Below are 27437 nucleotides of genomic sequence, written 5' to 3'. Positions count from 1 at the left end.
ACACCCACTTATGGAAATGGACCGATCGTCGATGCAGAAAATCAACAGGGGAACAATAGCCTTGACACACTGGACCACAGGGACTCAAAAGATATAGTCTGAATATTTCCTCCTAAAGCAGAATACACATTTCTTTCAAGTGCACATGGGACATTCTCCAGAACAGATCATATCATGGCCCACAAATCAACCCTCAACAGGTACAACAGGTACAAGAAGGTTGATATCACATGCTGTACATTTTCAGAACACAACGCTATGAAACTCGAAGTCGACAGTAAGAAAAAAAATTGGACAGACCAAAAATACTTGGAGATTATGAACATCCTACTAGAGAATGAATGGAGCAACCAGGATATTAAAGAGGAAATTTAAAACAAATGAAAATGAAAACATGTTTCTCCAAACCTCTGGGATGTAGCAAAGGCAGTCCTAAGAGGGAAGTACATAGCAATACAGGCATACCTCAAGAAACAAGAAGTCTCCAATACACAACATAACGCTACACCTAAAGGAGCTGGAAAAGGAATAGCAAACAAAGCCTAGAGCCTACAGAAGAAGGGAAAAATAAAGATGAGAGCAGAAATAAACACTATAGAAACAACAAAACAGTAGAATGGAATAACGAAACTAAGAGCTGGTTCTTCAAAATAATTAATAAAATGGATCAAGCCATAGCCAGTCTTATCAATGAGAAAAGAGAAAAGACCTAAATGAATAAAATCACAAATGAGAGAAGAGAGATCACAATCAACACCAGAAAAATAAGACAATTGTAAGGGAATACTATGAAATTATATGCTAACAAACTGGGAGACCTGGAAGAAATGGACAAATCCCTAGAAATGTGCAAACAAGGAAAGCTGAAATAGGAAGAAATAGAAAATGTGAACAGACCCATAAGTAGCAAAGGAATTGAATCAGCAAGGCACCTGGGTGCCTCAGTGGTTGAGCATCTGCTTTGGCTCAGGTCATGATCCCAGGGTCATGGGGGATCACATCACACATCACACATCACATTTTCCCTCTGCCTATACCTCTGCCTCTCTGTGTCTCTCATGAATACATAAATAAAATCTTTTTTTTTAATTTTTATTTATTTATGATAGTCACAGAGAGAGAGAGAGAGAGGCAGAGACACAGGCAGAGGGAGAAGCAGGCTCCATGCCGGGAGCCCGACGTGGGATTCGATCCCGGGCCTCCAGGATCACGCCCTGGGCGAAAGGCAGGCGCCAAACCACTGCGCCACCCAGGGATCCCCATAAATAAAATCTTTAAAAAAGAAAAAAGATAAAAAGATGAGAAAGGACCCAAATAAAATCACAAATGAAAAAAGAGAAATAACAACCAACACTACAGAAATACAAACAATTATAAGAGTACATTAAGAAAAATTATATGCCAGCAACCAAGAACCTGGAAGAAATAGATCAATTCCTGGAAATATATAACATAGCAAAAATGATAAAGGAAGAAATAAGAAACTTGAACCGACATATAACCAGCAGAGAAATTAAATTAGCAATCAAGAATCTCCCAATAAGAGATGCTTAGATCAATAGAACAGAATGGAAATCTGAAACAAGATACAAACCTGTAACTCTATGATGCATTAATCGACAACAAGGCAGGAAGGAATATCCAATGGCACAAAGACAGTCTCTTCAACAAACCCTAACCCTGACCCCAGGATAAGAAAAAATGATGTTGGGAAAACTAGGCAGCCACATGCAGAAGAATGAAACTGGACCACTTTCTTACACCATATATATAAAAAATAAATTCAAAATGGATGAAAGACCTAAATGTGAGACCTGAAACCACACAAAGAAGAAACGATAGGCAGCAACGTCTTTGACATTGGCCATTGGATCTTCTTTCTAGATATGCCTCTGAGGTGAGGGAAACAAAAACAAAATTACTATTAGGACTTCATCAAATAGAAAAGCTTCTGCAAGTGAAGGAAACAACCAAAGCTAAAAGGCAACATACAGGAGGAGGGGCAAGATGGCGGAAGTGTAGGGTCCCCAAATCACCTGTCCCCACGAAATTACCTAGATAACCTTCAAATCATCCTGAAAATGTACGAATTTCGCCTGAGATTTAAACAGAGCCCAGATCGAATGATACAGTGAGAAAAGTTCATGATTCTATCAAGGTAGGAAGACGGGAAAAAGAAATAAAGAAACAAAAGGCATCCAAGTGTGAGGGGCCCAGCGAGGATCCCAGCTAAGGCCGGGGCGAGTGCCCACAGGACAGAAGAGCTCTGTCCTGGGAGAAGGAGGAGCTGCACCAATCTTCCAGGGCGGAATGGTGCCTTCAAGGAGTCAGAGAAGAACCCCAGAAGGGCAGGGATGCCCTAGGGCTCCCTGGGACACTAACAGAGACCTGCACTCCCAGGAGAGTGCACCGAGCTCCCTAAGGGCTGCAGGGCACATGCATTGACCAGGGAGGAGCACTGAGGGGCTCTGGCGGCGGCTCTGCATGGAGGGGTTTGAGCAGCCCCAGGAGCACATTGGCGGTAGCGACTCCTGCAGAGGAAGAGGCGCCGTGTGGAGGGGGCTGCGTGGCTCCGGGAGCAACTCGGAGGGGCTTGGGCGGTGGCTCCGCAGTGAGGCGGCTGTGCGGCCGGGAGCGAGAATCCAAAAGTGCAGGCCCCGCAGCACAAGGCGCTGGGACATAGCCCAGGATTCGGCTTCTGCTGGGACAGGCAGAGGCACGGAGGGCCCAGGATAGCAAAGACGCTCCTGCCCAGAGCTGAGCAGATCAGTGGACCCGCCCAAGAGCCTCCAGGCCCTGCAGATGGACTGCTCCCGAGTTACTGCGGGGGCTGAATACAGGTTTCCAGAGCTGGCCGCTGCCACTAGGGTTATTCCTCCTGGGGCCTCACGGGGTAAACTAACTGCACTGAGCCCTGCACCAGACAGGGGACAGAGCGGCTCCCCCAAATGCTAACACCTGAAAATCAGCACATCAGGCCCCTCCCCCAGAAGACCAGCTAGATGGACAAGTTCCAGGGGAAGTCAAGGGACTTAAAGTATAGAGAATCAGAAGATACTCCCCCATATTTTTTTTATTTCTGATTCCTTCCCCCATCCTTTTCCCCATTTTCTTTCTTTTTTTCTCTTTATTATCTTTTTTCCTTCTTTCTTCCTTTATTCTTTTTCCTTTTTCTCTTTTCTTTCCTTCTTTCGCTCCCCTCTTTTTCTCCTTTTCCCAATTCAATTTGTATATGGCCACTCGGCACTCAGGAAAATGACTAGAAAGAAAACCTCACCTCAAAAGAAAGAATCAGAAACAGTTCTCTCTCCCACAGAGTTACAAAATCTGGATTATAATTCAGTGTCAGAAAGCTAATTCAGAAGCACTATTATACAGCTGCTGGTCGATCTAGAAATAAGCATAAACGACTCAAGAGACTTCATGACTGCAGAATTTAGATCCAATCAGGCCGAAATTAAAAATCAATTGAATGAGATGCAATCCAAACTAGAACTCTTAACGACGAGGGATAACGAGGTGGAAGAACGAGTGAATGATATAGAAGACAAGTTGATGACAAAGAGAGAAACTGAGGAAAAAAGAGATAAATTAAAAGAACAGGAAGACAGATTAAGGGAAAATAACGATTAAGGTAAATAAATGACAGCCTGAGGAAGAAAAACCTACATGTAATTGGGGTTCCCGAAGGCGCCAAAATGGACAGAGGGCCAGAATAAGTATTTGAACAAATCATACCTGAAAACAATCCTAATCTGGGAAGGGAAACAGGCATTCAGAACCAGGAAATAGAGAGATCCCCCCTAAAATCAATTGAAACCATCCAACACCTCGACATTTAATAGTGAAGATTGCAAATTAGAAAGATAAAGAGAAGATCCTTAAAGCAGCAAGAGACAAGAAGATCCTGACATTTATGGGGAGGAGCATTAGGGTAACAGCAGACCTCTCCACAGCGACCTGGCAAGACAGAAAGGGCTGGCAGGATATATTCAGGGTCCTCAATGAGAAGAACATGCAACCAAGAATACTTTATCCTGCAAGGCTCTCATTCAAAATGGAAGGAGAGATAAAGAGCTTCCAAGACAGGCAGGAACTGAAAGAATATGTGACCTCCAAACCAGCTCTGCAAGAAATTTTAAGGGGGCCTCTTAAAATTCCCCTTTAAGAAGAAGTTCAGTGGAACAATCCACAAAACAAGGACTGAATAGATATCATGATGACACTAAACTCATATCTTTTGATAGTAACTCTGAACGTGAACAGGCTTAATGACCCCATCAAAAGGCGCAGCGTTTCAGACTGGATAAAAAAACAGGACCCATCTATTTGCTGTCTACAAGAGACTCATATTAGACAGAAGGACACCTAAACCTGAAAATGAAATGTTGGAGAACAATTTACCATTCAAATGGTCCTCAAAAGAAAGCAGGAGTAGCCAACGTTATATCAGATAAACTAAAATTTACCCAGAAGACTCTAGTGAGAGATGAAGAGGGACACTAAATCATACTTAAGGGATCTATCCAACAAGAGGACTTAACAATCCTCAATATATACCCAGAATGTGGGAGTTGCCAAATATTTAAACCAAGTAATAACCAAAGTGAAGAAATACTTAGATAATAATACACTTATACTTGGTGACTTCAATCTAGCTCTTTCTACACTCTATAGGTCTCTAAGGACAACATCTCCAAAGAAACAAGAGCTTTAAATGATACACTGGAGCAGATGGATTTCACAGAAATCTACAGAACTTTACATCCAAACTCAATTGAATACACATTCTTCTCAAGTGCACATGGAACTTTCTCCAGAATAGACCACATACTGGGTCAGAAATAGGGTCTGAACCAATACCAAGGGATTGGGATCGTCCCCTGCATATTCTCAGACCATAATGCATTGAAATTAGAACTAAATCACAACAAGAAGTTTGGAAGGAAAGATTTAAAAAAAAAAAAAGGATCCCTGGGTGGCGCAGCGGTTTAGTGCCTGCCTTTGGCCCAGGGCGCGATCCTGGAGACCCAGGATCGAATCCCACGTCGGGCTCCCGGTGCATGGAGCCTGCTTCTCCCTCTGCCTGTGTCTCTGCTTCTCTCTCTCTCTCTCACTGTGTGCCTATCATAAATAAATAAAATTAAAAAAGATTAAAAAAAAAAAGAAGTTTGGAAGGACCTCAAACACGTGGAGGTGAAGGATCATCCTGCTAAAAGACGAAAAGGTCAACCAGGAATTTAAGAAAGAATTAAAAAGATACAAGGAAACTAATGAGAATGAACATACAACCGTTCAAAATCTTTGGGATGCAGCAAAAGCAGTCGTAAGGGGGAAATACATCACAATACAAGAATCCATTCAGAAACGGGAAACTACTCAAATACAAAAGCTAACCTTACACATAAAGGGGCTAGAGGAAAAAAAAAAGCAGATAGATCCTACACCCAACAGAAGAAGAGTTAATTAAAATTCGAGCAGAACTCAAGGAAATCGAGACCAGAAAACTGTGGAACAGATCAACAGAACGAGGAAATGGTTTTTTGAATGAATTAATAAGATAGATAAACCATTACCAACGTTATTAAAAAGAAGAGAGAGAAGACTCAAATTAATAAAATCATGAATGAGAAAGGAGAGGTCACTACCAACACCAAAGAAATACAAACGATTTTAACAACATATTATGAACAGCCATACACCAATAAATTAGGCAATCTAGAAGAAATGGACGCATTCCTGGAAAGCCAGAAACTACCAAAACTGGAACAGGAAGAAATAGAAAACCTAAACAGGCCAATGACCAAGGAGTAAATTGAAGCAGTCATCCAAAACCTCCCAAGACACAAAAGTCCAGGGCCAGATAGCTTCCCAGGGGAATTCTATCAAACGTTAAAGAAGAAACCATACCTCTCCTACTAAAGCTGTTTGGAAAGATAGAAAGAGATGGAGTACTTCCAAATTCGTTCTATGAAACCAGCATCACCTTAATTCCAAAACCAGACAAAGACCCACCAAAAAGGAGAATTACAGACCAATATCCCTGATGAACATGGATGCAAAAATTCTCAACAAGATCCTAGCCAATAGGATCCAACAGTACATTAAGAAAATTATTCACAAAGTAGGATTTATCCCCGGGACACAAGTCTGGTTCAACACTCGTAAAACAATCAATGTGATTCATCATATCAGCAAGAGAAAATCCAAGAACCATATGATCCTCTCATTAGATGCAGAGAAAGCATTTGACAAAATACAGCATCCATTCCTGATCAAAACACTTCAGACCATAGGGATAGAGGGAACAATCCTTGACATCTTAAAAGCAATCTAGGAAAAGCCCACAGCAAATATTCTCAATGGGGAAGCACTGGGAGCCTTTCCCCTAAGATCAGGAACAAGACAGGGATGCCCACTCTCACCACTGCTATTCAACGTAGTATTGGAAGTCCTAGCCTCAGCAATCAGACAACAAAAAGACATTAAAGGCATTCAAATTGGCAAAGAAGTCAAACTCTCCCTCTTCGCCGATGACATGATACTCTACCAAGAAAACCCAAAGCCCTCCCCCAACAAGATTGCTAGAACTCATACAACAATTTGGTAGCATTGCAGGATACAAAAATTACTGCCCAGAAATCAATGGCATTTCTATACACTAATGAGACTGAAGAAAGAGAAATTAAGGAGTCAATCTCCTTTACAATTGCACCCAAATCATAAGATACCTAGGAATAAACCTAACCAAGGAGGTAAATGATCTATACCCCAAAAACTATAGAAAACTTCTGAAAGAAATTGAGAAAGACACAAAGAGATGGAAAAATATTCCATGCTCATGGATTGGCAGAATTAATACTGTGAAAATGTCAATGTTACCCAGGCAATGTACACGTTTAATGCAATCCCTATCAAAATACCATGGACTTTCTTCAGAGAGTTAGAACAAATTATTTTAAGATTTGTGTGGAATTAGAAAAGACCCCGAATAGCCAGGGGGATTTTAAAAAAGAAAACCATATCTGGGAGCATCACAATGCCAGATTTCAGGTTGTACTACAAAGCTGTTATCATCAAGACAGTGTGGTACTGGCACAAAAACACACATAGATCAATGGAACAGAAGAGAGAACCCAGAAGTGGACCTTGAACTTTATGGTCAACTAATATTCGATAAAGGAGGAAAGACTATCCATTGGAAGAAAGACAGTCTCTTCAATAGATGGTCCTGGGAAAATTGGACATCCACATGCAGAAGAATGAAACTAGTCCACTCTCTTTCACCATAAACAAAGATAAACTCAAAATGGATGAAAGATCTAAATGTGAGGCAAGATTCCATCAAAATCCTAGAGGAGAACACAGGCAACACCCGTTTTGAACTTGGCCACAGCAAGTTTTTGCAAGGTACATCCATGAAGACAAAAGAAACAAAAGCAAAAATGAACTATTGTGACTTCATCAAGATAAGAAGCTTTTGCACAGCAAAGGATACAGTCAACAAAACTAAAAACAACCTTCAGCATGGGAGAAGATATATGCAAAAGACGTTTCAGATAAAGGGCTAGTTTCCAAGATCTATAAAGAACTTCTTAAAATCAACACCAAAGAGACAAACAATCCAATCATGAAATGGGCAAAAGACATGAAGAGAAATTTCACCGAGGAAGACATTGACATGGCCAACATGCACATGAAAAAATGCTCTGCATCACTTGCCATTAGGGAAATACAAATCAAAACCACAATGAGATACCACCTCACCAATGAGAATGGAGAAAATGAACAAGGCAGGAAACCACAAATGTTGGAGAGGATGCGGAGAAAAGGGAACCCTCTTACACTGTTGGTGGGAATGTGAACTGGTGCAGCCACTGTGGGAAACTGTGTGGAGGTTCCTCAAAATGTTAAAAATAGACCTGCCCTATGGCCCAGCAATTGCAGTGTTGGGGATTTACCCCAAATATTCAGATGCAATTCAACACTGGGACACCTGCACCCCGATGTTTATAGAAGAATGCCCACAATAGCCAAACTGCGGAAGGAGCCATGGTGTCCATCGAAAGATGAATGGATAAAGAAGACGTGGTTTATGTATATAATAGAATATTACTCAGCCATTAGAAACGACAAATACCCAACATTTGCTTCAAAGTGGATGGAACTGGAGGGTAGTATGCTGAGTGCAGTAAGTCAATCAGAGAAGGACAAACAGTGTATGTTCTCATTCATTTGGGGAATATAAATGATAGTGAAAGGGAATATAAGGGAATGGAGAAGAAAAGTGTGGAAAATATCAGAAGGGGAGACAGATCATAAAGACTCCTACCTCTGGGAAATGAACTAGGGGTGCTGGAAGGGGAGGAGCATAGGGGTGGGGGTGAATGGGTGACGGGCACTGAGGGGGACACTTGACAGGATGAGCACTGGGTGTTATTCTGTATGTTGGTCAATTGAACACCAATAAAAAATAAATTTGGGATCCCTGGGTGGCACAGCGGTTTGGCGCCTGTCTTTGGCCCAGGGTGCGATCCTGGAGACCCAGGATCGAGTTCCAACATCGGGCTCCCAGTGCATGGAGCCCGCTTCTCCCTCTCCCTCTGTCTGTGTCTCTGCCTCTCTCTCTCTCTCTCACTGTGTGCCTATCATAAGTAAATTAAAAAAATAAAAATAAACAAAAATAAATTTATTTAAAAAAAAGACCAAACAACTAAATATTTATGCTGCCAACATGGGAGTACCGAAATATAGAAAACAATTAACAACAAACGTACAGGAACACACTGATAATAATACAATGATAGGGGATTTTAACACCCACTTATGTCAGGGACCAATCGTCTATGCAGAAAATCAACAGAGGAACAATAGCCTTGACACATTGGACCACAGGGACTCAACAGATATAGTCTGAACATTTCTTCCTAAAGCAGAATACACATTCCTTTCAAGTGCACATGGACATTCTCCAGAATACATCATATCATGGGCCACAAATCAGCGCTCAACAGGTACAACATGTACAAGAAGGTTGGTATCACACCATGTACATTTTCGGACCACGAGGCTATGAAATTCTAAGTCGACAGTAAGAAAAAATTCGGACAGACCAAAAATACGTGGAGATTATGAACATCCTACTAGAGAATGAATGGAGCAACCAGGAAATTAAAGAAGAAATTTAAAACAAATGAAAATGAAAACATGTTTCTTCAAACTCTAGGATGTAACAAAGGCATTCCTTAGAGGGAAGTAGAGAGCAATACAGACCTACCTCAAGATACAAGAAGTCTCCAAGAGACAACCCAACCCTACACCTAAAGGAGCTGGAAAAGGAATAGCAAACAAAGCCTAAAGCCTAGAGAAGAAGGGAAAAAATAAAGATGAGAGCAGAAATAAACAATACAGAAACAACAAAACAGTAGAATTGAATAACGAAACTATGTGCTGGTTCTTCAAAATAATTAATCAAATGGATCAAGCCATAGCCAGCTTGGCTATGGCTATCAACGAGAAAAGAGAAAACCTAAATAAACAAAATCACAAATGAGAGAGATAGATCACAATCAACACCAGAAAAATAAGACAAGTATAAGGGAATACTATGAAAGATTATATGCTAACAAACTGGGAGACGTGGAAGAAATGGACAAATCCCTAGAAATGTATAAACGAGCAAAACTGAAATAGGAAGAAATAGAAAATATGAACAGACCCATAACTAGCAAAGAAATTTAATCAGCAAGGCACCTGGGTGCCTCAGTGGTTGAGCATCAACTTTGGCTCAGGTCATGATCCTGGGGTCCTGGGGGAGCACGTCCCACATTAGGCTCCCCACATGGAGCCTCATTTTCCCTCTGCCTATAACTCTGCCTCTCTGTGTCTCTCATGAATACATAAATAAATGTGCAGCCACTGTGGAACACAGTCTGGAAGGTCCTCAAGAAGTTAAAAATAGGGGATCCCTGGGTGGTGCAGCCATTTGGCGCCTCCCTTTGGCCCAGGGCATGATCCTGGAGACCCGGGATCGAATCCCATGTCGGGCTCCCGGTACATGTAGCCTGCTTCTCCCTCTGCCTGTGTCTCTGCCTCTCTCTCTGTGATTATCATAAAAAAAATTAAAACAAAGAAGTTAAAAATAGACCTACCCTACGATTCCAAAATTGCACAGCTAGGTATTTACCCCGAGGATACAAGAGTAGTTTAGTAGATTTGAAGAGGAACACGCAGCCTAGTGTTGGTAGCAGCGTTATCAACAACAGCTAAACTGTGTATACAGCCCAGATGTCCATCGACAGATGAATGGGCAGAGACGATGTGGTAAATATACACACTGTGACATCACTCGGTCATCAGAAGGGATGAAATGAAGCCATTTACAATGACGTGGGAGAATTGGAAGGGACCTATGCTAAATGAACTCAGTCAGAGAAAGACAGATACCAAATACCATACAATTGCATTCACATGTGAATTTTAAGAAACCAAACTGGCAAAGGGGCCAAGGGGGGGATGAGAGATGCAAACCAAGAAATACACTCTTAACCGCAGAGAATAAACTAATAAATACCAGAGGAAGGAGGGGGGCATGGGGAATCAGGGGATGGGGATAGTGGAGGTCACCTCTGACTATAACCAGGCGTTGGATTCAAAGGTTGAATCACTATGCGGTAAAACTTAAACTATATCATACTGTGTTTACAAAGAGGAATTCAAGTAAAACTTTAAAATAATAATTGTTAGTATAGAGGAAACATGTGCACACAAGTGATAAAATCAGAAAGGCAACTGAAAATCCAAACAAAGAGTTTTTAGAGCCACAAATCCACTCCTTAGCTCAGCTCAGGAGAATCCTGCCATGCCTATTCTCACCACAGCAGAAGCCTGGATTTTGATTCTCTGGGGAGACCACTGACTTGGTGGAGTCAGGCTATCTTTGATCCCAAAACCTAAATAGAGTGCATAAAACTAAACTGCCCAAGATGCTAGGAGTCCCAGTGCAGGCACATGCCAAGACACAAACTCTAACCATACACAGACATAACCCTAACCCTACACTTAAGCCTAATGTTAACCTAACCCTTCAACAAGAACTATCACTAATCAAAAACCAAACACAAACCCCAAGACTGAAACACATTCACTGAACCTTCCTGCCAACCCTCACCCTAAGTCTTAAACCTATTCTAAACCCTTAACCCTGATCCTTACCTTAAATCTAACCCTAACTTTATCTTAATGTACTCAAATCCTATTCCTAACCTTAACCTGTACCCTAACCCTAACCCTCTAATACTAATCCTATCTCATACCCCAAAGTGTACCCTAACCCTACCCTAAAAGAAATCCCTAACCCACTGCCTAACCCTCCCTTACCGTTTTCCAAAACCGTACCCTGACCCTGACCTGACCCTAACCATAACCCCTAACCAAACACTAACCCTAACCCTAGCCCTAACCCGTATCCTAAACCTAACCCTTGCCCTAACCCTAAACCTAGCCCTAACTTTAACTCTAAACCCTAACCCTAACTCCTAACCCTAACTCACACCCTAACCCCTAACCCTAACTGCAAACCTAGCCCAACCATAACTCTAACCATAACCCAAACCCCAACTCTTAACCTCCTGCCATAATCCCTAAAGTCTAAACCCTAACCCTAACTCTAACTCCTGTCCCTAATCCAAACCCCGATCTTAACTCCTAACAACTGAACCTTACCCTTATCCCTCACCCTAACCTCTAATCCATAACCATAAGCATAATCACTAACACCTAACATCTAACCTAAGACTAACCACCAACTGCCTCCCCTCCCCTGACCCTACCTTTCATTCTACCCATTCACTTACCCTATGGTTCTGAGGAGTCCCTTCTGACATGGATGTGGCCCCCAATGGCGCCTCCAGAGTTCTCCAGGGGGTCCTGAGGAAGCCGGGCTCCTGTGAGTGGGGACGTGGCCCCACGTGTTCCTGAGTCATAGTCAGCGGGTCCTGAGGACGTCGGGTCTCCTGTCAACCTGGATTATGCCTCACAACCTCTGGAAGCCTCACAGCAGGTTCTCAGGATGCCAGAGGCTCCTGTCAGCCTGGACATGGACCCACGTCCCCTGAAAACTCACCACGGGTCCTGAGGAGGCTGTGGGTTCCTGTCAGCCTAGATGCAGCCCCGTGTGTCCCGAAGCCAAAGTGCAGGTTCTGAGGAGGACGTGGCCCCACATTTCCCTCAGCCTCACCATAAGACTTGAGGAGGATGGGGGCTCCTGTCAGCACGGACGTGGCCCCCAAAAATCCCAATCCTTCACAGTGCATCCTGAGGAGGCCAGAGACTCCTGTCAGTGTGGATTCAGCATCCACATCTTCCTTAGGCCTCACCTCAGGCTCTGACAAGGCTGGGGTCTTCTGTCTGCATGGACACATCCCCATATTTCCCAAAGTCTACACCAGGGGTCCTGAGGACATCAGCGTCCTGTTGTGTGGACGTGGCCCCACATCCTCTCAAAGCGACACCGCAGGTTCTGAATTGGCCAGGGCTCCTGTCACTGTGGATGTGGCCCCCAGCTTCCAGAAGCCTCAACTTATGTCCTGAGGGGCCGGTTAGCTCCTGCCAGAGTGGACGCAGTGCCACATCTTTCAGAAGCCTCCCCGCATGACCTCAGGTGGCCCAGGGGCTCCTGTCAGCGTGGATGCGGACCCATATCTTACTGAAGCCTCCCCGCGGGTCCTGAGGCAGCCCAGGGGCTCCTGTCAGGGTGGATGTTGGCCCACATCTTCCTGAAGCCTCACTGTGTGACCTCAAGAGACCGGGGCTCCTGTCAGCGTGAACGCTGCCCAATATCCCCCTGAAGACTCCGCACACTCTGAGGAGGCTGTGGCTCATCAGCGTGCACATGTCCCCACGTATTCCTCAGGCCTCCCCAGCACAGGCTGGCTCCTGTTAGTGCAGACAGAGGAGGCCTACTGTGCATGCCTGGCCCCTGGGCGGTGCCTGGGCTCAGGCGCCCCCTGCGGGATGCTCAGTCGCTACAGGAGGCTGTGCAGGAGGCAGCGTGCCTGTCCCCGGGCCCACCTCTGCCTCCTTCCAGGCTTAGCTGTGGCCTGTTATCTTCGGAAACGTCTGACTGAAAAGGAGCCCAACACCCGGCTTCCCAAAAAATACTTAAGGAGAAGGAATTGGAGCCCAAAGGACGCGAAATGAAATGCGGACCAGACTTTTACCACGTCCTGTAAAACTCACTCAACCCTCTTCCACTGTGGGCGGGACCGCGGGCTGGTGCAGACACCATGGAAACAGTGTGGAGGCTCCTCAGGAAGTTACAAATAGAGCCGCCCTGAACCAGCAGGCGTACGGCCTGGAGCTCACTCCGAAGATACAGATGCAGTGAGACGTGGGACAACTGCACCCCAATGTCCACAACAGTGGGGTCCACATTGCCACACTGTGGGAGGAGCCTCGGTGCCCTGTGGCAGATGATGGATAAAGAGGATGGGAGATAGATGATGGTCATAGAGAGAGGAATGGTACTCAGCTATCAAAGAGAAGGAAATCTTGCCATTTGCAATGTCATGCATAGAACTAGAGGGATCATCCTAAGTGAAATAGGTCATTCGGAAAAGAGAATGACTGTGTGGTGTCACTCATAGGTGGAATTAAAGAAGCAAAGCAGAACATCTGTGAAGGGAAGGAAAAACAAATAAGATGAAAACAGATGCAGGAAATACAGACTCTTAATTATAGGAAACAAACTGAGTGTCCCTGCAGGGGAGAGGACGGAGGAGGGGATAACAGGGGACCAGCATGAAGGAGGGCATGTGATGTCACGAGCACTGCGGTTATCTCCAACTGGTGAATCCCTGAATTCTTCCTCTGAAAGTATAATACACTATACGTTAATTATTTGGGTTTAAATTAAATTAAGTTAAAAAATCAGTTGTATCAGAGCATGTTTCCCTCTGGACTCTCTGTTCTGCTCCTTCAGCTTATGCTGGGACCAACCTTCGTGGGTCTGGTTTGTTTAAGTAGGCATCAGGCCTCGTCCATGGACCAGCCTAGGGCTAGAACTCACGACCCTGAGATCAGGGCCGGAGGTGAGGTCAGGAGTCGGATGCTTAACTGACAGAGCCAGGTGGGATCCTGAGGACAACACTGCTTTATCCTGTGTCTCTGTGACATCGTTTGAAATAGGAAAGTGCTACGTCCTGCTCTGTCCTGCTTCTCCAATACTGATTTGCTGTCCGGGGTCATTTGTGGGGGCGGAGGGATGTTACAGGGTTTTTTTTTTTCCTATTTATAGGATCTGCCACCATGATTTGACAGGAATGACATGAAATAGAGGGTGGCTTCAGGAACTGCCGACATTTTCACAAGATGAGGCTCCCACCCCACGAGCCCAGGACGGCCTCCCAGAGCCTGGTATGGCTCAGTGCACAAGTCTTGTGCTCCTTTGGCTCAGTCTCATTATTTATTCTCTGTGATGCTCCTGAGAAGGGAGTCACGTCCATCATTTCCGTCCTGAGTGCTCATTGTCAGGACACAGCAAGCCCAACAATAGAATAAAAACTGAGCACAGAAGATAACTAGAGAATCCCTTCCTGTAGAAATAAAAGAACTAAAATCTAGTCAGGCCATTGTTAAAAATGCTATAACTGAGATGCAGTCCCAAGTGGAAGCCTTAAAAACAAGGAAGGTTCTGGACCACAGACACAGAAGTAGGGAAGTCAACCACTTATTAAAACAATAACATTCATGTCATAGGAGACTCAGAAGATGAAGGTAGAGAAAAGGTAGGCCTTGCTCAGACATTAGAAATGACAAATACCCACCATTTGCTTCAACGTGGATGGAACTGGAAGGTATTATGCTGAGTGAAGTAACTCAATCGGAGAAGGACAAACATTGTATGTTCTCATTCACTTGGGGAATATAGATAATAGAGAAAGGGAATATAAGGTAAGGGAGAAGAAATGTGTGGGAGATATCAGAAAGGGAGACAGAACATAAAGACTCCTAACTCAGGGAAACGAACTAAGGGTGATGGAAGGGGAGGAGGGCGGACGGTGGTGGTGAATGTGTGATGGGCACTGAAGGGGGCACTTGATGGGATGAGCACTGGGTGTTTTTCTGTAGGTTGGCAAATTGAACACCAATAAAAAAATAAAATTATTATAAAAAACAAGAAAGAAAGAAAGAAAGAAAGAAAGAAAGAAAGAAAGAAAGCAAGAAAGAGTGGCACCAGTGTGGCTCAGTTAGTTAAGCTTCTGCGTTAGGCTCAGATCATGATCATGATCCAGGTCCCAAGACAGGCTCCCTGTTCAGCAGGGAACCTGCTTCTCCCTCTCCCTCTGCCCCTCTCGCTCATGTTTTTCTCTCCTCTCTCTCTCAAATAAATAAAAAACATCTTTGAAAAAGAAACAAACAAACCCACAAGGAAGAGAAATCTCCCATGCAGAAGAATTTTAAACAATTTGTGCAGACATTGCACCGTCAAGTTCATGAGCATAGCTTCCCACTCTGAAGTGTGGAATACACATAGTAACTTCCTTCTACAAAATATAATATGAAAAAGTTAAAATAATATTGTTAATATAATAGTAATAATAAAAATTAATAATAATAATAAAGAATGAGTTTACTACGGAGAAAGCTGACAAACACTACCTCAGCAAGATGATCAGATCGATACCAAGACTGATAAATCATGTTGATAGTATCTATCCTTTATATGATATAATGAAAATGGCAGTATATCTCTGTATATAATCCACAAAAACAGTTCAATTATGAGATAAATGACTGACATGTCCCAACTGACAGAAAGCTTACAAAATATCTACTTCTCAAAGTGTTCCAGTTCAACAACAACAAGGAAAGGCTGAAAGACTGTCACAATCCAGATGAGCCTAAGGAAACAGGAGGACAAATGGAATGTGATATGAGGGATGGTAACTTAGCAAAAACTAAGGAAATCTGAATAAACTGTGGTCTTTGGTTAATGCGACTATTTTAAATTTGATTCATTAGCTAATATTTCTACCGTAGTAATATATCAATAATTGGAGAAAATGAGTACAAGTGCATGTGAATGCACTGTAATATCTTCTCAATTTCCCTATAAATCTTTGTTTTTTTCCTAATAAATAAGATTTATTTTGAAAATTGACTTAAATGAATCAGGCTCCAACTGTGAAGACATTTTAAGAATAGTTGAATTAACTTTTGCCTTATTCTTAAAGAGTTCCTTTGATGGAAACAGTGTAAGAATTTCATATCAGAAGGAAAGAAAGACACTTATCAACACGTATAATGCCTCCTCAACCTGAAAAGCAGGAACGGATAATAAATAGCAAAAATCAGATAAAAATACTTCTATTATAATAGACACCATACTGCAAGTGCATTTAAAATTATCAATGCATAACATTTATTTCCTTGACATTTGTCTTCCAGAGAGTTCACAGTGTTTCAGTGTCAGTTGAAACAGGGGAAGAATCTCAGGGAAGAATCCTTTACACAATAATTGGACCATTGGTAATAATGTGTCTCAGTTCTTTCCAAATCCATACAGATGCATTTCCTGATGACTGACTGAGCTGTGAAGAAAGAGATGAGAAACCCTCATCCCTCTGAACTACTTGTGTCAGAATATTTTAAGCATAGTACTACGGATAGTAGTAAATTATCCTTATTAACAGGAAATACGTCTCAGATTGGAATCTGAGCAATCAGATGTGCAGAGAAAAAACGCTTTGACTCGCTCCTCATCTTTTAAAGACAAAGGAGAGGTTTTCTATGTACAAAGTCAGTTGTCAAGATAGCCTTAGGGAATAAGTCTGCAGCATCAAATCCCACTGCACAGCTGGGATGCCCGCACTCCAGGTTTCCTGATTCCAAATCACTGGGCCTGTCCCCCAACAAAGGGTGCCACGCTGAGATCATTTGCAATTGATCTCTTAGGAGCTCTGGGGAAGGGGGAAGGAGCTAAGAGGCCTAGCTAGGATAGGATGGGACAGGATGCATGGAGGCCAAGAGAATTAAGGTCATTCCAATTAAAATTCAGCGTTAGCACATGCCCAGCCATCCCAGGCCCCTGTGAAGAAGAGCTGAAATTTACATTACTTCAGTTACAGGAAAAAAACAAAAGTTTACAGCTTAATGTCCTAGAAAGCCCCACAATTAAATCAAAACTGAGCCCAGGCCAAGGGCAGGAAGCCCCTATTAGAATGAGAACAGACCTCAATGCCCTTGAAGGCCCCATATCAAATTGTAAACAGAACTTGAGGAATTGCTCCAGCCATTCTGGAGGTCCCTGAGACCAGCCCTTAAAACTAAGCTAAAACCCACCTCAGAGTCCAAGTCCCTGTTCCGCTGTGTTGGGTGTACTTGGATGCAAGCTCGAGTTTGGAAATCAACCCTTGTGTGTTTGCATCGGTGTCACCTCCTTAGTGGTTTCTTGGATTCGCAATCTTGGGCACAATACCCCCATGTCCCCTCCCACCTTGGCTGAACCCCTATCCCCTCCCACCCAGGCTGACACTCCATCACCTCCCTGCCCACAACAGCTGGGCACAGACCGTCACACAGGTCCCACGGGCACGGTGGGCAATCCCACCATCCCTGGTCTCCCAGAGGAAGGAAGGATGATTCGGCAGGGCACACTCCCATGGTGACCACAGGGCTCCCTGTCCAGCACGGCAGCTCATGACAGGTTGCGGTCTGTGTCTCTGACGCCTTCTCCTCCTCCCCGGGTTTCCCACAGGAAATGAAGGAGGAGGCCCTGGTCTCGACCAGGGACATCTTGGAGGCAGACTTGGACGTCAACAGGATGTTCGGCAGCCACACCATATTTTGGGATGGCTAGGGGTCGGGTGAGGCTGCTGGGCCAGGGGTCTTCGGGACACCAAGGGAGGCACGGGGCCTTCTGGGTAGGGAAAACGGGGCTACTGAGGCCGGGGGAGCAATAGCAGCCAACAACACACTGCTCCATGGTAGGATGCTGGGGCTGACACCCGTGCCCACAATCCCGGTGCCTCGGGGATGAGGAGGCTATGTCCTGGCACACAAGACTAGTGCCTCCAAGCTCAATCCAGCGATTTCCTAGTAATTCCTGTGGTAGACTGTTGCAACAAACTGAGTTCCATACGTGAGAAGGTAGCTGAACGCCTAGTCAAAAAATATCTTACTTCTGAGAGTTGAGCTCACCCTAGTCCCTCACAGTTCCACACTGCCTGCAGAGTGAGTTACGCACGTCTTCACCAGAGACGTTTGCCAGAGGCTTCTGAGACGCAAGTTAACAATGCAGACTTGGACGGTATCTGCAGGTGCAGTAGAGTGGTAATCTTGGAACCTCCTGACTCAGAATACTGCTACCGTCTCACTGCCATAAGAACGCAGATAGTTGAGAGCTGGCTTCTAGGCATGCTTCCCTATGAGAGCTGAAGTCAGGGCAGAACCCTCTCGCATCCTGCCTGACTGTAGACTTAGCTGCTAACATACTTCTGTTAGGTGCTGGGAAGGGTGGGGGAAAAGCATGTGTAAGCACTGTGCCTGACCTGACGTGTATCTCAGTTGAATACTGCGATTACCAACGGCCTTCTTCAATCAGAGTGTAGCTAGGTTCCAACTCCCATGTCCGAATGGGTAGCAGAAATCTGCCTCCCATGTATACACAGTTCTGAGAGTTGAGCTTATGGCCTGTACCTCCACATCCTGCCTGCAGGTACCGTTCGCTTCTAAAAGGCCTAGGCTGGCTGCATGACGGAAGTGTTGGGAGAGGTAATTAGACTGTCCAGGCACACAACACTAGTGCCTCTAAGCTCAATCCAGCGATTTCCTAGTAATTCCTGTGGTAGACTGGTGCTACTTACTAAGTTCCATACGTAAGAAGGTAGCTAAACGCCTTGTCCAAAAGCATCTGACTTCTGAGAGTCGAGCTCACCTTCAGTCCCTCACAGTTCCACACTGCCTGCAGACTGAGTTTCGCACGTCTTCAACAGAGACGTTTGCCAGAGGCTTCTGAGACGCAAGTTAACAATGCAGACCTGGACGGTATCTGCAGGTGCAGTAGAGTGGTAATCTTGGAACTTCCTGACTCAGAATACTGCTACCTTCTCACTGCCATAAGAACGCAGCTAGTTGAGAGCTGGCTTCCAGGCATGCTTCCCTATGAGAGCTGAAGTCAGGGCAGAACCCTCCCGCATCCTGCCTGACTGTAGACGTAGCTGCTAACATCCTCATGTTAGGTGCTGGGAGAGGTTCGGAGAAAAGCATGTGTGAGCATTGTGCCTGAACACACGGGTTTCTGAGTTGAATACAGCGATTTCCAGCGGCCTTCTTCAATCAGAGTGTAGCTAGGTTCCAACACCCATGTATGAGTGGGTAGCAGACATCTACCTCCCATGCATACACACTTCTGAGAGTTGAGCTTATGGCCTGTCCCCACATCCTGCCTAAATGTACACTTCGCTTCTAAAAGGCCTATGCTCGCTGCGTGACGGAAGTGTTGGGAGAGGTAAGTGGAATGTCCCAGCACACAATCTAGTGCCTCCAAGTTCAATCCAGCGATTTCCTAGTAATTCCGGTGGTAGACTATGGCAACATACTAAGTTCCATACGTGAGAAAGTAGCTGAACGCCTTGTCCAAAAGCATCTGACTTCTGAGACTTGAGCTCACCCTGAGTCCCTCACAGTTCCACACTGCCTGCGGAGTGAGTTTCGTACATCTTCACCAGAGATGTTTGCAAGAGGCTTCTGAGACACAAGTTAACAATGCAGACCTGGTCGGTATCGCCAGGTGCTGTAGAGTGGTAATCTTGGAACCTCCTGACTCAGAATACTGCTACCTTCTCACTGTCTTAAGAACGCAGCTAGTTGAGAGCTGACTTCTAGGCATGCTTCCCTGTGAGAGCTGAATTCAGGGCAGAATCCTCTCGCATCCTGCCTGACTGTAGACTTAGCTGCTATCTTCCTCATGTTAGGTCCTGGAGAGGTTGGGAGAAAAGCATGTGTAAGCATTGGGCCTGAACTCACGTGTATCTGAGTTGAATACTGCGATTTCCAACGGCCTTCTTCAATCAGAGTGTAGCTAGGTTCCAACTCCCATGTATGAGTGGGTAGCAGACATCTGCCTCCCATGTATATACACTTCTGAGAGTTGAGCTTATGTCCTGTAACTCCACATCCTGCCTGCTGTTACTCTTCGCTTCTAAAAGGCCTAGGCTTGCTGCTTGTGGGAAGTGTTGGGAGAGGTAATTGGAATCTCCCGGGACACAAGTCTACTGCCAACAAGCTCAATCCAGTGATTTCGTAGTAATACCTGTGGTAGACTGTTGCAACATACTAAGTTCCATACGTGAGAAGGTAGCTGAACGCCTTATCCAAAAGTATCTTACTTCTGAGAGTTGAGCTCACCCTCAGTCCCTCACAGTTCCACACTGCCTGCATAGTGAGTTTCGTACGTCTTCACCAGAGATGTTTGCAAGAGGCTTCTGAGATGCAAGTTAACCATGCAGACCTGGTCGGTATCGCCAGGTGCAGTAGAGTGGTAATCTAGGAACCTCCTGACTCAGAATACTGCTACCTTCTCACTGCCATAAGAACACATCTAGTTGAGAGCTGGCTTCTAGGCATGCTTCCCTGTGAGAGCTGAAGTCAGGGCAGAACCCTCCCGCATCCTGCCTGACTGTAGACTTAGCTGCTAACATACTTCTGTTAGGTGCTGGGAGAGGTTGGGGGAAAAGCATGTGTAAGCATTGTGCCTGACCTGACGTGTATCTCAGTTGAATACTGCAATTTCCAACGGCCTTCTTCAATCAGAGTGTAACTAGGTTCCAAATCCCATGTCCGAATGGGTAGCAGACATCTGCCTCCCATGCATACACACTTCTGAGAGGTCAGCTTATGGCCTGTACCTCCACATCCTGCCTGCAGGTATCGTTCGCTCTAAAAGGCCTAGGCTTGCTGCGTGACGGAAGTGTTGGGAGAGGTAATTAGACTGTCCCGGCACACAAGACTAGTGCCTGTAAGCTCAATCCAGCGATTTCCTAGTAATTCCTGTGGTAGACTGGTGCTACTTACTAAGTTCCATACGTAAGAAGGTAGCTGAACGCCTTGTCCAAAAGCATCTGACTTCTGAGAGTTGCACTCACCCTCAGTCCCTCACAGTTCCACACGGCCTGCAGAGTGAGTTTCGCAAGTCTTCACCAGAGATGTTTGCAAGAGGCTTCTGAGACGCAAGTTAACAATGCAGACCTGGACGGTATCTGCAGGTGCAGTAGAGTGGTAATCTTGGAACCTCCTGACTCAGAATACTGCTACCTTCTCACTGCCATAAGAACGCAGCTAGGTGAGAGCTGGCTTCTAGGCATGCTTCCCTATGAGCTGAAGTCAGGGTAGAACCCTCCCGCATCCTGCCTGACTGTAGACGTAGCTGCTAACATCCTCATGTTAGGTTCTGGGAGAGGTTCGGAGAAAAGCATGTGTGAGCATTGGGCCTGAACTCACGTGTATCTGAGTTGAATACTGCGATTTCCAACGGCCTTCTTCAATCAGAGTGTAGCTAGGTTCCAAATCCCATGTACGAGTGGGTAGCAGACATCTGCCTCCCATGTATACACACTTCTGAGAGTTGAGCCATGGCCTGTACCTCCACATCCTGCCTGCTGTTACTCTTCGCTTCTAAAAGACCTAGGCTCGCTGCTTGACGGAAGTGTTGGGAGAGGTAATTGGAATCTCCCGGCACACAAGTCTACTGCCTCCAAGCTCAATCCAGTGATTTCGTAGTAATTCCTGTGGTAGACTGTTGCAACATACTAAGTTCCATACGTGAGAAGGTAGCTGAATGCCTTGTCCAAAAGTATCTTACTTCTGAGCGTTGAGCTCACCCTCAGTCCCTCACAGTTCCACACTGCCTGCATAGTGAGTTTCGTACGTCTTCACCAGAGATGTTTGCAAGAGGCTTCTGAGATGCAAGTTAACCATGCAGACCTGGTCGGTATCGCCAGGTGCAGTAGAGTGGTAATCTAGGAACCTCCTGACTCAGAATACTGCTACCTTCTCACTGCCATAAGAACACATCTAGTTGAGAGCTGGCTTCTAGGCATGCTTCCCTGTGAGAGCTGAAGTCAGGGCAGAACCCTCCCGCATCCTGCCTGACTGTAGACTTAGCTGCTAACATACTTCTGTTAGGTGCTGGGAGAGGTTGGGGGAAAAGCATGTGTAAGCATTGTGCCTGACCTGACGTGTATCTCAGTTGAATACTGCAATTTCCAACGGCCTTCTTCAATCAGAGTGTAACTAGGTTCCAAATCCCATGTCCGAATGGGTAGCAGACATCTGCCTCCCATGCATACACACTTCTGAGAGGTCAGCTTATGGCCTGTACCTCCACATCCTGCCTGCAGGTACCGTTCGCTTCTAAAAGGCCTAGGCTTGCTGCGTGACGGAAGTGTTGGGAGAGGTAATTAGACTGTCCCGGCACACAAGACTAGTGCCTGTAAGCTCAATCCAGCGATTTCCTAGTAATTCCTGTGGTAGACTGGTGCTACTTACTAAGTTCCATACGTAAGAAGGTAGCTGAACGCCTTGTCCAAAAGCATCTGACTTCTGAGAGTTGAGCTCAGCCTCAGTCCCTCACAGTTCCACACGGCCTGCAGAGTGAGTTTCGCAAGTCTTCACCAGAGATGTTTGCAAGAGGCTTCTGAGACGCAAGTTAACAATGCAGACCTGGACGGTATCTGCAGGTACAGTAGAGTGGTAATCTTGGAACCTCCTGACTCAGAATACTGCTACCTTCTCACTGCCATAAGAACGCAGCTAGGTGAGAGCTGGCTTCTAGGCATGCTTCCCTATGAGCTGAAGTCAGGGTAGAACCCTCCCGCATCCTGCCTGACTGTAGACGTAGCTGCTAACATCCTCATGTTAGGTTCTGGGAGAGGTTCGGAGAAAAGCATGTGTGAGCATTGGGCCTGAACTCACGTGTATCTGAGTTGAATACTGCGATTTCCAACGGCCTTCTTCAATCAGAGTGTAGCTAGGTTCCAAATCCCATGTACGAGTGGGTAGCAGACATCTGCCTCCCATGTATACACACTTCTGAGAGTTGAGCCATGGCCTGTACCTCCACATCCTGCCTGCTGTTACTCTTCGCTTCTAAAAGACCTAGGCTCGCTGCTTGACGGAAGTGTTGGGAGAGGTAATTGGAATCTCCCGGCACACAAGTCTACTGCCTCCAAGCTCAATCCAGTGATTTTGTAGTAATTCCTGTGGTAGACTGGTGCTACATACTAAGTTCCATATGTGAGAAGGTAGCTGAACGCCTTGTCCAAAAGCATCTTTCTTCTGAGAGTTGAGCTCACCCTCAGTCTCTCACAGTTCCACACGGCCTGCAGAGTGAGTTTCGCAAGTCTTCACCAGAGACGTTTGCCAAAGGCTTGTGAGTCAAAACTTAACAATGCAGACCTGAATGGTATCTCCAGGTGCAGTAGAGTGGTAATCTTGGAACCTCCTGACTCTGAATACTGCTACCTTCTCACTGCCATAAGAACGGAGCTAGTTGAGAACTGGCTTCTAGGCATGCTTCCCTGTGAGAGCTAAGGCCTGGGCAGAACCCTCCCGCATTCTGCCTGCCTGTAGACGTAGCTGCTAATATCCTAATGTTAGGTGCTGGGAGAAGTTGTGAGAAACGCATGTGGAAGCGACAGGCCTGTACTCATGTGTATTTGTGTTGAATATGGCGATGTCCAATGGCCTTCTTTATTTAGTGTAGGTAGGTTCTTTTTTTTTATTAATTTATTTATTTAGATATTCACACACACACAAAGAGAGAGAGAGAGAGAGAGTCAGAGACATAGGCAGAGGGAGAAGCAGGCTCCATGCACCAGGAGCCCGATGTGGGATTCGATCCCGGGTCTCCAGGATTGCGCCCTGGGTCAAAGGCAGGCGCTAAACACCTGCACCACCCAGGGATCCCTGTAGCTAGCTTCTAACTCCCATATATGAGTGGATAGCAGACATCTACCTCCCAGGCATACACACTTCTGAGAGTTGAGCTTATGGCCTGTACCTCCCACATCCTGCCTGCAGGTATACTTCGCTCTTAACAAGCCTAGGCTCAATGCGTTACTGAAGAGTTGTGAGAGGTAAGTGCAAGGTGCCGGCCTCAAGACTAGTGCCTCCAAACTCAATCCAGCGATTTCCTAGTAATTCCTGTCTTAGACTGGTGCTACATACTAATTTCCATACGTGAGAAGCTAGCTGAACCCCGTGTCCAAAGGCAACTTACTTTTGAAAGTTGAACTCACACCCAGTCCCACAGTTCCAACTGCCTGCAGAATGAGTTTCGAACATCTTGACCAGAGACGTTTGTCAGAAACTGGAGAGACGCAAGTGGAATAATGCAGGCATGGAAAGTGTCTCCAGGTGCAGTAGAGTGGTAATCTTGGAACCTCTTGACTCAGAATGTGCTACGTTCTCACTGCCATAAGAACGCAGCTAGTAGAAACCTGGCTTCTAGGCATGTTTCGTTTTGAGAACTGAGGTCAGGGCATGACCCCCCCACATCATAACTGCCTGTAGACATAGGTCCTAGCATCCTTATGTTAGGTGTTGGCAGAGGATGTGTGAAAAGCATGTGGAAGTGACAGGCTTGTACTCTCCTGTATCTCATTTCAATACAGCGATTATGAACACGTATAATGCCTCCTCAACCTGAAAAGTGGGAAAGGATAATAAATAGCAAATATCAGATAAAAATACTTCTTTTATATTAGACACCATATTGCAAGTGCATTTAAAATTAGCAATGCATAACATTTATTTCCTTGACATTTGTCTTCCAAAGAGTTCACAGTGTTTCAGTGTCAGTTAAACCAGGGGAGGAATCTCAGGGAACAATCCTTCACATAATAACATCATCATTGGTAATAATGTGTCTCAGTTCTTTCCAAATCCATACAGATGCATTTCTTGATGAGTGACTGAGCTGTGAGAAAGAGATGAGAAACCCTCATCCCTCAGAATTACTTGTGTCAGAATATTTTAACCATAGTACTACGGATAGTAAATTATCCTTATTAGCAGGAAATACGTCTCACATTGGAATCTGAGCAATCAGATGGGCAGAGAAAAACTGCTTTGACCTGCTCTTCATCTTTTAAATACAAAGGAGAGCTTTTCTATGTACAAAGTCAGTTTTCAAGATAGCCTTAGGGAATAAGAGTCTGCAGCATGGAATCCCACTGCACAGCCACCCAGGAGGCCTGCGCTCCAGGTCTTCTTGATCCCAAATCCCTGGGCCTGTCCCCCAACACATGCTAGCACCAGAGGTCATTTGCAATTGCTCTCTTAGGAGCTCTGGGGAAGGGGGAAGGAGCTAGATAGGATGGGACATGTGGAAGCCAAGAAAATTAACGCCATTCCACTTTATGTTCAGCGTTAGCACATGTCCAGCCATCCCAGGTCCCTGTGAATAAGAGCTGAAATTTACATTACTTCAGTTTAGGAAAAAAAAACAAAAGTTTACAGCTTAATGTCCTAGAAAGCCCCACATTACAATAAAAACTGAGCCCAAGCCAAGGGCAGGAAGCCCCTATTAGAATAACAACAGAGCTCAATGACCTCCAAGCCCCCATATCAAAATGTAAACAGAACTTGAGGAATTGCTCCAGCCCTTCTGAAGGTCCTTGAGACCAGCCCTTAAAACTAAGCTAAAAACAAAAAAACAAAAAACAAAACTAAGCTAAAACCCACCTCGGGGTCTAAGTCCCTGCTCCGCCCTGTCGGGTATACTTGGACTCAAGCTCGAGTTGGTAAATCCACCCTCCTGTGTTTGAATCGGTGTCGGCTCCTTAGTGGTTTCTTGGATTCACAATCTTGAGGACAACACCCCCATGTCCCCTCCCCACCTGGGCTGACCCCCTGTCCCCTCCCACCCAGGCTGACCCTCAGTCATCTCCCCGCCCACAACAGCTGGGCACAGGCCCTCACAGAGGTCCCATGGGCATGGTGCGCACTGCCGCCATCCCCGGCCTCCCAGGGGAAGGAAGGAGGTTTTGGCAGGACACAATCCCATGGTGGCCCCAGCGCTCCCTGCCCAGGACAGCAGCTGGTGACAGGTCGGGGTCTGTGTCCCTGATGCCGGCTCCTCCACCCCGGTTTTCCCGCAGGAAATGAAGGAGGAGGCCCTGGTCTCCTCCAGGGACATCACGCAGATAGGCCTGGACGTCAACAGGACGTTCGGCAGCCACACCATGTTTTGGGACCGCTACGGGGTCGGGTGAGGCTCCTGGGCCGGGGGGGTTCGGGGCCCCAGGGGAGGCCCGGGGGCTTCTGGGTAGGAAACACGGGGCTTCTGAGGCCGGGGGTAGCAACAGCAGCCAACAACACACCGCCACATGGTAAGGTGCTGGGGATGACCCCCGTGCCCCCACACCCGGAGTTCGGGGATGAGGAGGCCACTAGGATGGGGCCTCCAGGCGTTGCCATGGGAGATGAACACCATTGGGGAGAGAGACGGCCCCTTGAGAAGCAGGGGACGGGGTGGGGGACGTGGGGGGAAGGAACCGGACCTGGGGGCCTAGCGGCATGGCCGCGGCTGGAGCAGGACACACATCGATCCCATGTGGGTCGGACGGGTCAGAGTGACACCCACTCTTGGGGCTTTATTATTTCTAAATTCTATGCATTTAATTTGAGACAATTTGCAATTTGTAAACACACATAATATGATGACCCCCAGATAATGTCCCCAGTGCAGCCAAGGCCCTGCAATGACCACACCGCGCCCCAGGGGCAGGTGTCACAACAAACCCCAGACTGGGGTCGCCTTTAATTGTAGACATTTCCTTGTGCATCTTAGAGGAAGAGATACCCTGTGTCCGCAGGCCCCCCTCATTCCCCACTCCCACATCATCCCCCTACATCATCATCCCCAATGGCATCCCACCTACACTATCCCCCTCACACCCACACAGCCCCACACAATCCCCACTTACACTATACCACAACACCATCCCCCCTACACCAACCCCCACACTCCACCGGAATCATACTCCTGCCCCCACACCATCAACCCCCACATGATTTACCCCCAGCAAGGACCCGGTGCAGGTGCCCCCTGTGGGACATGCTCAGCCTCCCCTGCTTTCTTTGCATACCCTAATCCCATCAGAAGCCCAGGTGTCCCATAGAGTACCCTGGGGTTGCAGGGAGGAGGAAAGACAGGAATCCCCTGACAGGGTGGGTGCAGATGAGTGGTGCAGAGGATGCACCGTGCCCTGCCTCCACACACTGCCCCTCCTGGAGGGTGGCACACCCTGCACAGGACACCAGCCCCTAACCCAGAGGGACCTGGGCTGACCTGGCTGAGTTGATTTGAGCCCCCCCCCCAGACCCAACACAAAGACTAATGGGATCCAGCCCCCCATGGCCCTGGCCAGCCC

Source organism: Canis aureus, chromosome 19, assembly GCF_053574225.1.
Source record: "Canis aureus isolate CA01 chromosome 19, VMU_Caureus_v.1.0, whole genome shotgun sequence".
NCBI classification, from domain to species: Eukaryota; Metazoa; Chordata; class Mammalia; order Carnivora; family Canidae; genus Canis; species Canis aureus.
The sequence above is the reverse complement of the archived record's forward strand: the minus strand, read 5'-3'. Positions refer to the sequence as shown.